Below are 12,812 nucleotides of genomic sequence, written 5' to 3'. Positions count from 1 at the left end.
CAGAGCAGTGACCGGTTTAGTATGTGTTGGCATGTCTCTTCTTCCCGATTCGTGATTTCTTATCTGCCTCAACCCATTGTTCTCCTGGAACACATGTAAGAATATCTCAAGAAACCGGTTGTTTAAAGAAAATTGCCGTAGTTTTCGATAGACATTAAGAAGAAAAGATATTATGTTTCTCTTTTGGTTATTTCTTTTTAGATTTAAGTTCTCTTATATTGAAGCTGTAGTATACTAAAAATAATTTACTTTATATTGTCTAGAACGATCAATTTTCAAAAAAAGAAAAGAAAAAGAAAAAAGAAATTTATTGCATTGAATTCATATGCATGATATAATTTTTTTTCTCTTAAACTCTTTAATTACTACATTATGAAAAAATGAAATAATAACCACAAAAAGTTTTTGGTAGGTCATTTTATGCATATAGAAACGTCCTCTCCACTTGTCAATACAAGATTCATCGTAAGACTGGTTATTAATATGCATATGGCCATCTGGTTGGCCTTTGTCATTCACGAGCTATTAGTTGATTGTTGACGCCATCCATATACGGTGCCTTTCAACATATATATACGCTCCCTCCAAGGTTGAAATATTCTATCGGCTTCCATAGCTTAGATGGTAGAGCACTCGTCCGGCAAGCGAGAGACCGGGGTTCGAGTCCCCGTGGGGGCAGTGATGAATTTTCTTACTTGTAATCTTCATCTTCACAAATAACCAGTCTTTCGATGAATCTTGTATGGTTGTCTTATTTAAGTATGGATAGCTTCTTGATTCATCCTACCATGTTTATCGTACTTCTTTTTGAATATATCGTTGTGTTAGAATTCACGACCTCGGAGGTAAGCTACTCCATTTATTAACAACCCTATTAGTGCGACACGACACCTGTCCTATCAGAGAATTCCCCGTTCACCATAACTTGTTGTTGCCTTATCTCTCAACCTCGACAATATCCAATTCAACAAGTAGCTTGCAACCCCAATCTCATGTAAAATCTTCAAATTTTTACCATTTTCGACCCGATCAAATACCTTCCGGAAATAAAGGTAAACAACATCTACATTTCACTTACTACACTCACTTATATCAACGGGTCTTTGAAAATTAATCCTAACCTTTCCTTCAAAGGTTCGAAGTTGGTTCTTCGAAAACATGGAATCAGTCTTTTATTGAAAAGAAAAGGTAGGCTTTCTCGGCCGGAGTTTATAATAAATTTTATACCTTTCGAGTTTTTATGCCGTGTTCCAAGCTTCTTTGAACACTTGTACTCCCGACTAAACCACGAAGCTATTGAGATAGTTAAGCACAGAAATAATTTCAACAGGAAGGAAGAAGGGCTGCACTTGAGCACCCGACAATCCGAAATACTAAGATCAGGACGGTTAGAAAACCAACTCTTCCGAATTCGGACCCCCATTCAAATTTGAAGACTCCGATCCATGCATATGACCATCTGGTTGGCCTTTGTCATTCACGAGCTATTAGTTGATTGTTGACGCCGTCCATGTACGGTGCCTTTCAACATATAAAGTATATACGCTCCAAGGTTGAAATATTCTATCTGCTTCCATAGCTTAGATGGTAGAGCACTCGTCCAAGCGAGAGACCGGGGTTCGAGTCCCTGTGGGGGCAGTGATGACTTTTCTTCCTTGTAATCTTCATCTCCACAAATAACCAGTCTTTCGATGAATCTTGTATTGACAAGTGGAGAGGACGTTTTTATATGCAAGACAACCATAACCTCCTTTATGGGCAGTGGAGTGTATATTTTAATTTTTCCTTGATTATAATGCTTTCATATTGTGTATTTTGTTGATATTTGACATTCATATTTTTCATGGGCATAATTTTTCAGCCTCCTCGTTGGGAAATTTGGCTGTTGTGGCCTTTGTATTTGTATTAAACAGTTGGTGGTACATTAAAGTACCGTTAATACTGAAAGGGTACAATAAAAAAAAATAACAATTTTACTCCAAATTTGAAAGTGTCATTTCAACTAACGAAAACTTATTCTACTCATGCAAGAAAACTTAGTATAGCCTCTAGCAAATTCGAACTGAGAAAAAAAAAAATTGTATTCTTTATTAGAATGCCAGAAGGACAAACATACACGAGAAGGCCCAAAAAGGCTCATTTTAAAACAAAACCCTTTCGATTTTAAAATTTTCTATTTGATTTCTACACTATCTATTTCTGGTATATTATATATATTATCAAATCGAGTAGAAATTTATTTACTTTGAAACAATGCATGGAATTTCCGAAAGTGGTATGTGCAATGAATGAGTTATACTCTACCCTTACAATTCATAAATAAGGAAAAATTTGGCATATTGGATGCATCTCCCACAGGCATTTTATCTTTCAGAATTCGGCCTCAACCATCGCTTGCGGGGTATGACTTTGAAATTTCCCGCATCTCATTATGCAAACTGAATGTCGGTCTGCTTGTCATACAATCCCTAGCCATATGTTCAGTGCGCAAGAGCACTTGATGTGAATCTTGCGTCTGCGCCAGGTTATCATTTACTTTTCTACCTGAATTTTGAGTAGGGAACAAAGACACGAAAGGAATAAGGGTTCCCATGACGAGATGTTCAAAGCAAAAAGACATGTGCCAAAGTATCTGGATGTTGGTAGAATTTTTCGAGAAATTCGCTGATATCCTCGTACTTTTCTTGTAGCAGCAAGAGAAAAACAGTTTCCGAATAAAATACATTCGAAGGTGAATCCCAAAATATCAATGGTGATTTCTTTTTTTACCATATGTAATACGAAACATCTAGAAATTTTTGAATTCGAAACTCAGAGTTCAGGTGCGGAGAGGAAAAAAATTGCATGCGTCGAAAAAAAATAAAATATTTATTTTGATTTTACATTGTTGCAAAAACGTTCGTTTATGCGTTAAGGTTAGAAATCACTGTACGAAGGTTTCTAACACCTGGCTGATGCGAAGATGAATTTAGAAAATAAAGAAAATTTAACTGCCTTTGTGGGGAATCGAACCCACATCCCGGGTGAGCGCCCTAGACCAACAAACTACAAAGTTTTTTGTAGCTTTTTTTTCTACGCCTTTTAATCTTTCCTTAGAGCTCGTTTGCACTGAATGAGACCGTACATAGACGATCGGACCTAACTAAGGCCAAGCTCACAATTGCTTACGCTGCCACTAGATGGCGACTTCCCAGAGGACGTGGAGGGGAGGGGGGGGGTTCGATTCCCAGCAAGGGCAGTTTAATTTTCTTTCTCTCCTAAATTTATCTTCGTATCAGAAAGCTGTAAAAAACCTTCGTATGGATTAACAGAAAGTGAGGTCATCCTTTGATAGAAATCACTGTCTGTTTATTAACAGTGTAAACTGTGAATCATCATATCATCGTATAATTAGGAAGTTTTCTCGCATGATACGTTGTACATGGGGGAAAAATTCTCACTTATCAAAAATATTCCTTTGAATAAAAAGTATGTTTAAAAATAAAAAGCGAAATGTTTGATTTTTTAACATCGACTGGATACATTAACAAATCTAGAATGGTTAAAGTATTATTATTGTTATTCTCTGACTTTGTACGACTTTGAAAAAACCCTATGTGTAGAAAAAATTATTCTTAAATCACGACTTATTAGAAGAATCAAAATATATCCCTCACAACAACAACAAAAGAATGAGAAATGTATTATTCACCCAGACTATCGTGAACAGGACAACATTGTGGGAATTCCCCGAGGCTCGTATAGATTATAAGAAAGATGAGTGTTTCTTGTTGGGTGAAGGAGTACATTTCTCACGATATCTAGAATTATTAAAGACGTATGTACCGCTATAGCTTCAGTTGGTGCAAAAAAAAAACCAAAAAAAAACTCATCACGCGTAATATTCATGTTTATCAAAAAAGTGTAAGCTCAGGGCGCAATTCCTTTGCTATCAAATGCTATGATTTGTATTAAGATGAAACGACGGGAGAAAAATATTTATGGCGGTGAAAAAAACCCTCTTTTTGATGCAAATACAGAATTCCATTATCAGCCTAAAAAACTTGGTTTTTTTTTTGAAAATTTTTTGAATTAAGCAATGAACTTTTTTCTTTTGTATTCGGTTTTTTTAGGACCACGCCTGCCAGAAAGTATTGCTTTGTTTTAGAGGCCAGTCTTTGTTCTTGCGGTAGTTAACAAGCCTTTTGCCGGAAGTGAAAGTAATGACCGCTTGGAATAAAATCGATGCTAATTATGATTTTAAGGGCTTAATTCACCTTCCGAGCTGAAATGCTCGCCCTTTTTCTTTCAAAAAATACTCTTTCTGTGATTTTCCACTTTATTTACTGAGAATTCCTTGCATTTACTGTTATGAATAGGAAAAATAATAATTATTTTTCAACCGGAATCAGAAATACAATGGATATAAATGTATCTGAAAACAAAAACCCCAATCAAGGTTTATGGTAATAGGCATTATTACGGTGTCAGGATTTAATTCAAATATTATTCCAGAAAAATCTGAAGTATGGAATATTTATATCAACGGAATTAGTGTAAATCTAAAATAGTAAAACAGGGATAAAGCTCAATTTTTTGACTTATGCGTCGAAATACTTGATATTTTTCAAATTAAAAAATCTGATAGTACCATGACATTCTGTCTATGCGTTATGATGAGATTGTAATAAATTTATCATTGTTATGATAAGATGTCGAAAAAATTTTACTGTTATGTTTATCATAACAGTAGAATTAACAGAATTAATGAAAAAAATTCTAATTATTAGGACAATGGAAAAATAATTAGAATATTTTAACTGCATTATAATATGCTACTTATTTTGAATTGATTACTAGAATTAATTATAGTATTAGTTTTTTTAAATACTAGTATAATATAATAGTTTTTTTCTTTCGTGATATATGCTTTTATATTGGGTTACTGCATTCTCGTTATATTTGACATCCATTTTTTTGTATGGGCATCTTTTTTCAGCCACCTCGCTGGGAAATTTGCCTGTTGTGGCATTTGTGTGTTTGTATTTAGAAGTTCATGATCAAGTAATGACAAAATAAATATTGGAATATTTAATCTATATATGCGGAATTGATTGAAGCGTGTGCAGACAGTATTCACTGTGATTGAAATATGGTACCGAAATATTACGTAAAAAAACAACTTTTTTTCGAAAATTCATTATTTACTGATAATTTTATTAAGAAATTTTTTCCTCATTTTTTCGTCAAAAATGATTTGAAACGATCTTTGAACAATAATTTGAATTATAAACAGAAACAACATATGTATAACAGATAAGAAGAGAAAAATATATGTGACTTACCATTCACTCATAGTATCAAATCAAATATAAACACTTGAAAAACATTAGTGTATCCAGTAAGAATTTTCGACCGGAAAAAAAGAAACTGTTGCGTCTTTACGCTGGTGTTACGCTAAAACTATCCACTCGACCGACTATAAGACGTTTACGGGAAGTGGTAAAAAAACGGGTAGACAACGAAAGAAGATGGACGAGTTCCGGAGATGATTGAATACAAAGTAACAAAAAAGGAAGGAGTAATAAAAGTCAAGAACCAAAACCCAGTAAAGCGAGTGCGAAATTAAACGAACCACATGCACTAACTAAACTCGTGTTCTGAGGCAAGTGCTTGAAACCACGTTCGGAACCGGCAGCGTGCTGAGTGTGTGCGGCCTGCGCAAGAAAACGAACAAGATAAGCGACGCGTAACGCCACAGACCGTGATCGCTGAACCGCAGCCGAACTCTTGTGTGTGTGTGTGTGTGTTGTGTCAGACAACAATAACAAGAATCACCCTTTCCTCGGTCAGCCGTATATATAGATAGGATAGACACACAGGCATAGCAAACAAACTCTTGCACCTTGTCTCAACCAAAGATACGGAAACAACCAAACATTTCCTACCACTCTTAGGTCACACCACTAACAAATAACAAGAGAAATTCAAAAAAAAAAAAACGCGCATACGCACAACGATATTTTTAATTTCGCCAACTTCTTGTTCGTTCTACGAGATAAGCAAGACAGATTGTTTAATATGAGATACAAGTAATGATGCCAGTAAAAACATCTTCGACAAACAGATACGGTTGATGGATCTTTAGAGAGTTGAGGACTCTGAATACTAATGAAACGCCGGGTATGGAATATTTGCATACGGTAATACCTCGACTTACGCGAACACTCCGAGTTGCGCGATTTCGGAGTTAGTCTACGCCAGTGTTTCTCAACGTTTTTGAAAACAAGGGCGAGTAAGATGTCTGAAACAATTTGAAGGAGCACGTGTGTCCTGTATTAGGAGACATTCCTGTGATTTTCGTTGTTCCGATTTTTTTTTCATACATTTGTCCCGTTTTTTCAACGGTACTTTTATTTGAATTTGTAATATTTACTAATGTCGTGAATATACACAGCGTTTTTTTTCATAATATAAATTATATTTTAATTATGGCAAAAATTATAAATGCTCATCTCGCATATTTGTAGGTTTAACGTTTTTTTTCAGTAATGCTTTTTTGGAATTTTAATTACGATTGGTAATTGTGCCTACTTCTGACAGTATTTTTGATGTCCCGTATTTTACGGATTACTATTCAAGATCTTAGTTCACCGTAGTTTTCTTAATGAAATATGGTCATCAGATCATTTGAATATTTTTTTTTTTGTGAAATACATTTTTTTTAATGCAATTTGTGCAATTTGTAGCAGCCCTTTATCTCCACACCCTTCAGCATTTTTGGCAGTAATTAGCGAATCGAAATTTTTGGTAAAATTTAGTGATATCCCGTATTTAGGATAGCAATTTCCACCATTTTCCTCGACGATGTATAGTGAACCTAAGTATTAACGTGTAATTTATTTGAGTCCATATGAGTATTACTAATATCAATTACAACGGGTGAATCATTTTATCAAGTCTGCCTGAGAACCCCTTATGCCATCGTCGCTGACCTTAGGTTGAGAAACGCTGGTCTACACAATTATTTGCGAAAAATGCAAATTTTTAAAATTCACTTATAATCGCTGGATTATTGCTAAGTAGAGATTATTAAATGATAAGAAAATGGAAATTGTTTCATTCGATCAGAACATCGTACGTGATGAAACTACATACTGACTTTTGAGTCAGTATATAAATATGAGAATTTCACTGTGATTTAGAAATGAAATCCCAATGCTTGTATGGTATCTGTATCTGAAATTTCTGCTGAGAAAGTTACAATTTCATAAAGAAGTCCAACGTTATTGTCAGGCTTAAAAAAGGTTGTTTAATGTAATGTTCTTTGATGGCAAAATTAACAGTGTCCCTGATTGGATCTTTCCATTAATTTCGACTCACGGGTGATCATTTTTTTTCTTGACTCCAAAGCAGCAAACAAGCAGCCTTCTCGTTTCGATGAACAAAGGTTATCGAAACATGCAAAGCGTTTAACACGAGATTTTTGAAAATAAAGCCTTTTTTAAGGATCAGATTGCATGAATGTTTTCAGAAAAAATGAAAGATTAAATGAAATTTTAATCATCCTATAGCTGAAAAAATTAAATTGTGTTTCTAATTGGGCACTTATCTATCTGGAAAAAGCTATATTATAATCTGCACAGTTGTAAGTTTGAGAGGTGGAAAAACCCCAGGCAATAACAGTATAAATACCCGTCCCTACTATTGCCTAGCAGGCAATTTGTGTGAACAAGCCGATGCACTCAGTTACCTAGCAGAAACTACAGAAACTAGTTCCAAAAATGGTTTTATACAGTAATTACAGTACGTTTTATTATTTTATAGTTTTGGGCCAAAGATAGGTACCACGGCCAAAGTAGCCAGAATTTACGGCATTGCTGTATTGCAGATAATATTTGTACGGGTATAAGGTACTCGTATCAAGATACATATACGTTAGCATAGAATAAATGCAAGATTTTATCTAATTTAAATCAACCGAAGTTAAAGGTCTTACCGCATGGATGTAAAAAGAAAAGGAGAAGCCATTATTAGTAGCACTTTCCCTTTAGTAAAATTCATCTAAATAAACGTCACTTTTGATTCATGGTGTGGTTGGACTCTCCGCATCCATTATTATTACATTACATACTTGCTTCGATTTGAAGAAAGAAGAAAGTTTTTTATATTTAGTTTCTCACTAAAGTAAGGAATATTTTCTTTACGAATTCTACGAGGTGGAATTCATCATCATTTGATTACAGTAAACATATGTAGTTGAATGTTTTTAGGTTTAGGTATTTTTAAAAATGTCAGTGAATATTAAAATGCATTTCTCTAGATTTTATCTTTTTTTATTTATTGAAGATGTATTCTCCGGTTATACTATTATAAACTACATCAGAATAGTTTTTCATGTTTTTACGTGATCTTCATCCTGCTCCTGTTGTTACTTTATTGAAAATAACTTCCACGAGGATTGCAGGTTTCAGCACATGCAATTGAAGAACAGAGTTACGCGATCAATGAAGTAACGAAGATAATTATATCGCGACAAATACCATAAATGCGTATAACTTAGCGCTCTTTTCTTTAAGAAACCGAAAAAAAAAATTAACGGAAAGAATTTGGATCACATATTTCAGAAGAAGTTCATTATAAATCGAAAATTGTCGGAAGAACGAAAAGGAAAACGACACCCTTTGATTTTGGTGATGAGAGGAATACACACAGCGAGCGATGGATCAAACATCTTCGATCTCTCTCTCTCTCGGATGACTACACTGTTAATAAATCTTGGAACTTTCATGGTTGTTGAAGGAAAGCCAGATAAAAGAGAACATGACAAAGGCTTCGCAATTTTATCCTAATGAAACGAGAAATAATGTCCCGGTGTCTCTTGCATTTTTAAGTTACGCCATCACGGGAATGTGCTACCTTGACAAGTCTGACAATTTTTTTTCTCATCACTAAAGCTGCTTGTCTATTCAAAGCCTTCTAATTATGTATGCGGCATTTTTAGTCTTTTATTTTCTTCTGAATTCTTTGCATCCTGTCATCGGTGCAGTAATTTTATGAACATGACAAGGCGAATAACAAAATTTATTCGCGCTAAAAGAAGCATGAAGAATTGGAGGGGGGGGGGATATTCTGATCATTTTTAACGGTTGAAGAAGATACCATGGATAATGATCTTTAACGGTCAACCATCTTTTCTTTTGCTTGCATAATGTTAAATAACCAACAACTACCAAAAGACGTAACGAAAATGAATTACTTAATTGAATTGCATATTAGAAATTTTAGATTCGGTGTATAAGAGTTTTCCTTGCAATACTACACGGAAGTGCAAGAAAAACATGGCACACCCATCTAATATCGTGTAGGTCCCCTCGAGCACTAAGAACTGCTGCAACACGACGTGGCATGATCTCCACTAATGTGTGCATGTATCCTGAAGGCAATTCTCACCATGATTTTTTCAGGGAGTCCACAATTCCATAAAAGTGCGAGGTGATTGTGTAAAGCACGTTGCAAGATATCCCATATGTGGTCAGTAATGTTCATGGCTGGGAACTTAGGTGAACTACGGAGGATGCTGAAATCTAAAGAGTGCTCCTGGAGCCAGTCGGTAGGAATTTCCGACGTATGTGGTGTAGCATTGTTCTGTTGTAATTCCATCGGAATGCATGCTGGACATGAATGGGTGTAAGTTATCAGAAAGGATGTTTATGTACTGGTCACCATTCAGAGTCGTCTATAGCCTTATGGGGGAGGGGGTTCCCATATCATGCCAACTACACACGTCCTATGGCATTACAGAACCTCTACCAGCTTGTGTAGTCTCCTGTTGACATGCGGGGCACAAGGTTTTATGGGGTTTTTCTCCATACCAGTACACGTCCAATCAGCCCGATACAACTGGAAACGTGATTCGTCAGACCAGGCAACGTGTTTCCAGTCATCAACAGTCCGATAGAGGTGTTGGCGACGCGCATAGTTTTGTGGAAGAGTAGGTGAAATCGCCAACGAAAAAGGCAAATGCAAGGAAGATGCAAAACTTCTTTTGTAATTTCTTTGTATTTGCTTTTTTCATAGGTGATTTTTTCTGAGCATACTTTTGGGCGTTGCAGTCATAAGAGGTACTCGAGTGGGCCTTCGGCTCCGAAAGCCCATATCATGTTTTACAGTTCAGCATCCTGACAATTGTTGATGCCTCAACATTGAAATCTGTAGTGATTTGAGGCAGAGTTGTGCATGTTTATCTCTTCATACGATTCTTGTCAGCCGTCTGTGGTCCCGTTCCTTCAGGGTCTTTTTCCGCCAACACATTTGCATTTATATTCACGGTACGCTCTTGGAATGGTTGTGCGCAAAAATCCAAATTTCATCTCTACCTCGGAAATGCTGTGACCCATCTCACTAGCACCGTCTACTAAATCACGTTCAAAGTTACTTAAATCGTAATAACCTGCCATTTTAGCAGCAAAAACCAATCTAACAGCTTCCTTAGCTACCTGTTGTCTCATAGGCGCTGCTGACCGCATCAAGTTACGTTGATTGGCTACATTTCTCCTTCATTTGCAAACACTCGTCTGTACTAGTTTTTCTGGCACTTCAGTGTATATTTCTGGTTTATTCAATTATGATTTGTTCTTACAATGAATTTAAAATAAGTTGGACTTTCCCATTATACGTGTTATTAATACATTTTTCACACTTTAAACGTTTTACGGGTTATATCAGAAATATATTTTTATTTGCAATATTATAGGTGAAAGATGTTGAACAATACTTCATTGGATGAGTTGAATCAAATTTCCGAATTATTCGTACAATTTCATTTCCTTACCTTCCAAAGTAAGGCACACATATATTTAATGTTTTCAATGATTCGGTTCCTCGATTAAGTCTTTCGATTGAAAATTGTTAGGAAAAAAATAAATAGTATAAATTCACGTATTTTGGAACTAATAAATCTCGAGTTCAGTGTTTTTCCTAGTATTCTATGAAATTGGATTGCCTGCGGCAGTTTTTGGCAATTTGATTTAAATTGAGAAATTCTTTGCGTATAAGAGCAAATGATCGATTCCCTCGACGAATCTTCATTTAATTTCATGTCTCCCTCTCCCCTCCTGACAGAAAATCATTCTTTTATTCAGTTAATCTCAAAACTTATATACAAAGGTTAGAGAAATTACACGGATGGTTGTATAAATATTTTTATATGAAAAAAATCATAATTCCTGTTATAACTAAATCTCATTTCTTTTTTAATGGGAAGAATAAAATGAAATTTAAAAGTGTTCTTTTTTTCTGGTACACGTTTCAAATTTTTAGAGTATAAATGTAATCGCATTTTTATTCATTTTTTTTCCATATTTCTGCATTTTACTCGAATAATTTTCCTCTCGCATGAGAATGCTCGATAAAGCTCTGCAAAAGAGGAGCGCTATATTTATGTAGCGTGAGGAATGCATTTTTCATTGTAAGTCTGTGATAGCTCTCTCGTGATTACATTTCTGCTGTATATACAGTATTACTATTTCAGTGGAAGTATGGCATCAACCGCTCTCAAAGGAACGTGTACTGTACATTAACCTTTCAAAATAACATGGAGTTCCGTATTACTTTAAATCTTGTTAAAATTAGAAGCATGTTTATCATCTCCATTTCTACAAATTAACCTAATTTTCAACGTTAAAAATGTTTAAATATTATTTAAAATACATAATTTAAATTTATATATATATATATTTCACACACACTCTCTCTCTTTCTCTCGAAGAGTTTTTTGAAAGAAAATGAAGATTACTTTCAAAACTTTATATGATTATTCTTGTGTTGCAATGTAAAGAGTGATTATAAAAACTTATGAAACCTTTTCAGCGGAAAGATGAACACGTCAGCTGCTTCCAGTTCGGTTGATATTGGTTCAAACCTTGGTATTGTAGCCATTCTGAAACTTCTTTAGACTTCGGTGCTAATCTAATTAATTGTTATGATCGTTAAAAGACCATTCTGAACAAAAATAGCAGAATAAATAAGCAAATGGATTTTTTCTTAATGGGTCTCATGATTTTAACTAGTGAAAATTATGCTCCAGTACATAGTTTCCCAAACTTTTTGTTCCTTCGATCCCTTCTTCAAGAATTTTTTCTCTCATCGCCCTCAACTCAAGTGCGCTCTTAGGAATCTATGTTATACCCGTAGCTTTCATCGCCCACCTGGGGGCGATATTGCCACTTTGGGAAATACTGTTCTAGTAGAAATATTATTAAACATACGTACTATTTAACCACTGATTTATTTCAAATTTTTTACTTATATTTTTGATTGCATATGCTATCTTATGCCAGTATAAAATTTCGCACATTTCTAATACTTAAGTTTTTTCAAAAACAGCTTGTGCGCATGATAAAATAGCATGGCATCAATGGAATTGAATAAAAATTGATTCAAAGTGAAGGAAATTGTTCAATTCATTAAATGAAGCAAAGATTGAAATTTCATTCACTTAATCTTATATAAAATTAAATTTTAAATTAAATTCTTTTCAATTACATTGATGTCATGCTATGTTATCATGCACGCAAGCTGTTTTTAATGCTTTTTTTGTTGAAAATTTGCAAAAAATTAAGTATTAGAGATATTCACAACTTTATACCGGCATAGGATATCATATAAAATCCAAGATATATCTGAAAAACTTACTTTAAAATAAATCGATGGTTAATTAGTATTTTTATAATGATATTTCTAGTAGAGCATAGCTTTCACCATGTTAAAAGGAATGAGACCCCTCAACGTAAAAGTCTGTTAAAAAAACATAAGTACGAAAGAAAATGGAT

The 12,812-nt window shown here is 34.6% G+C and overlaps 1 protein-coding gene and 1 non-coding gene across 3 annotated transcripts in view; one reads left to right on the top strand and one right to left on the bottom strand.

Moving 5' to 3' along the window:
- Positions 1-12,812, bottom strand: part of LOC149085381 (atrial natriuretic peptide-converting enzyme-like) — a 261,184-nt gene that overhangs the window by 115,316 nt on the left and 133,056 nt on the right. Inside the window, exon 1 of one of the 2 annotated variants that reach the window (XM_089233370.1) lies at positions 5,325-5,719. The exons of the other annotated variant lie outside the window; for it this stretch is intronic. The gene's annotated coding sequence lies outside the window, so the exon portion shown is untranslated. Of the gene's footprint in view, positions 1-5,324; positions 5,720-12,812 lie in introns of those variants that run through there. 2 annotated transcript variants of the gene reach the window in all.
- TRNAA-GGC (transfer RNA alanine (anticodon GGC)) lies at positions 607-678 on the top strand. The gene has a single exon. It is a non-coding gene; the product is annotated as a tRNA-Ala (tRNA).

This window comes from Pholcus phalangioides, unplaced genomic scaffold (genome assembly GCF_987345545.1).
Source record: "Pholcus phalangioides strain wild (caught in Gottingen) unplaced genomic scaffold, Ppha-v1.0 ptg000007l_1, whole genome shotgun sequence".
Taxonomy (NCBI): Eukaryota; Metazoa; Arthropoda; class Arachnida; order Araneae; family Pholcidae; genus Pholcus; species Pholcus phalangioides.
This window is presented reverse-complemented; position numbering and strand designations above follow the sequence as displayed.